The following is a 2,500-nucleotide window of genomic DNA, read 5'->3' on the forward strand; positions in this document are numbered from 1 at the left end:
AGTGTGCAAATCGAAAATAAGGGAGATACAGGACAGATAAGAGAGAAGATCGACCCCTCATTTTCTAAGTCCTCTTTAATTTTACTTCGCAAGAATCAAAACAAATGTGACACGTAACTCATTACTGCGATCTACCAAGTAGTCCTTGTGAGAACAAATATTTTGTAATTTTCAGCGTCTGTTTTCTCCAATTCATGTTTGTAATGCTTTCTTTTACTTTTATTATACTTCTTTTTCCTGTTTTGGTAAGTATTTATGTTATTCTGTGAAATAAGCTTGTGCGCATGCACATTTTGCCACAGGGAGATTTGACAGCCAGTGACGCCATTACATCGAGAAACTCCAGTGAAAAATGTTTCATTTTAAGTGGTGTCTATTCCGGGTCAATTTTAAAGCCATTTTGTGGATATACAGGACATTCAGACATTAGTCTCTATCGCAGCATGATATTTGAACTCATCCAATGCCGCAAATGCCGAAAAAAGTGATTAGAAATGAAGCAATTGTGACCACAGATGGAAGTGAAGAAACGTTTGGTGTTTCATGATATAAAGGTATGTGGTTTTACCCTGAGGGTCCAGGCGGCGTAGCTCCCTGGCCAGGCATATATATTACCACGGGGGTCCAGGGGGCGTAACCCCTGGCTAGGGAATATATAGATCGTAGTGTATAAATCCCACAGGATTAAGATTAGGTTGGTTTATTGGTTAGGATACAATGTACGATTACCACAGGGGATCTGGATTACGTGAAATCCTGTAGATTTTTACCGAACGATGGGTTTGGTTCCTGTAGAGTTTTTCAAAAGTTGGTGCGTCAATATGTAGACTTTGAAAGATGGCGGCAATGTTCATAGAACTTCTTTAACCTATTTTAAGCATTTTTTGTGCTTGTTTTACACACTTCTGTTCTCTTTTCTTCTTATTTCAGCCTGTTTTACCTAACAATTTCCCTGATCTACTTCATGCCCTCCGCTGCTATCGTGACTTATCAAATCGCATCAAGATTGTCGGCTGGAGAATGCAACGGAAATGATCATCAGATTCATTCTCATCACACAAAAACAAATCAGAGAAAGTCCATAACACCTTCTCACAGCCAGAGTTTGTTTTCTGTAAATTGTCATGAAGTGATAAATATGGGGAGGTATGGGGAGGCTTCCCCCCCCCTGTCCAGGCAAAAGATAAAAGGTAGGAGATATTGGATTTGAATTTTGGTTTGCAAGAAACCCTGGTTGTGAGACTTTTTTGGCTCTCAATTACAAATACGAACTCATCTTGTTCTTTACTTGTGATATATCCATTTTTTTCTGAAGTATAATTAGCAGATTCCCACTTACCTAACTGCCAATGGACATTGCATTATTTTACAAAATATATAGTTACTTTGTTGCAAATTACAGTTTTGAATAGTGGAATAATCAGAAGGGTGCAGCTGGTTTGGGAGCACTCAAAATTCTAACAAGCAATTTACAACAAAATCAGGAACCAGTCTATGACCCATCTTGCTCATTAGTTCTGATATATGCATAAATAATGTTTTTGTTTTGTTTTTATGTATAACTAGCAATTTCCCACATATCTTCACATCCTCCCTTGCTGTACCAGTTACTGGTTTCTGTGTTACTTCTAAACCAATATGTCTAGTTAGTAGATGACACAGGGAATATTCATATCATAGTTGTTGTTGTTGTTTTTTTATTCACTCCTATCCAAAAAGGGTGTACAAAGCTCACAGAGCCTTTGAGACCTCAACGGATGTTGTTCCTATTTATAGGTCAACACCTTTTTAATGGCAGGCAAAAGCCATTGTAGCTTTGGAAACAGTATACAGCTTCTTTGATAATACACACTGTTGCCTCTTTGACAAATTTGTCAGTGGCACGGAATAAGGGCTTTGACCTCCTCCACGCCAGCTTCCTCACAATGTGAAGAACTTGGCCACATGATTTGCGAGACCCAGAACGCCATGTGCCGCCATGGAGTCTTTGAAACGAAATCGCGACTCATGGGCAGATCCCAAGTGAGGCGCAGCAACACGAACTGTGAGTTAGCTCCGCCAAAATCAGAATCGGAGAGCCTCTCTCCGAAGAATTCCGAGAAACGCGAGGGCTCAGTCAAGCAGCTGTTACCTTCCTCCATGAAGTGTCGCCTTTAGCCGGCCCCTGCCCCGTGCCCAAAGATAACCCGCTAAACCTTGGTTTACCTGGCGCCGCTGGCTGGGTGTGTCCTGCGTTGTCCTTCATAAAACTTGGGACGAACTCTGGGGCATTCACGTTGGGAATGAAGACCGGGGCGTTAACGTTGAGGGTTGTGGTCACGGCCGAGCTCGCCGCCTCCACGTTGTCGCCGTTGTCATCTGCCGCCGCCTCCCAGCACTCTGCTGTTCCGCTGTCCGTCTCCGACATTTTGTTATACTAAGCTAGTAAAAAGTGAGTGACACAGCCAGACAAACAACGTGAGCCGGAAGTTGCTGCCAAGCCAGTATGGCGGATGACACA

The sequence above is a fragment of the Penaeus monodon genome, unplaced genomic scaffold (assembly GCF_015228065.2).
Source record: "Penaeus monodon isolate SGIC_2016 unplaced genomic scaffold, NSTDA_Pmon_1 PmonScaffold_114, whole genome shotgun sequence".
Lineage (NCBI taxonomy): Eukaryota > Metazoa > Arthropoda > Malacostraca > Decapoda > Penaeidae > Penaeus > Penaeus monodon.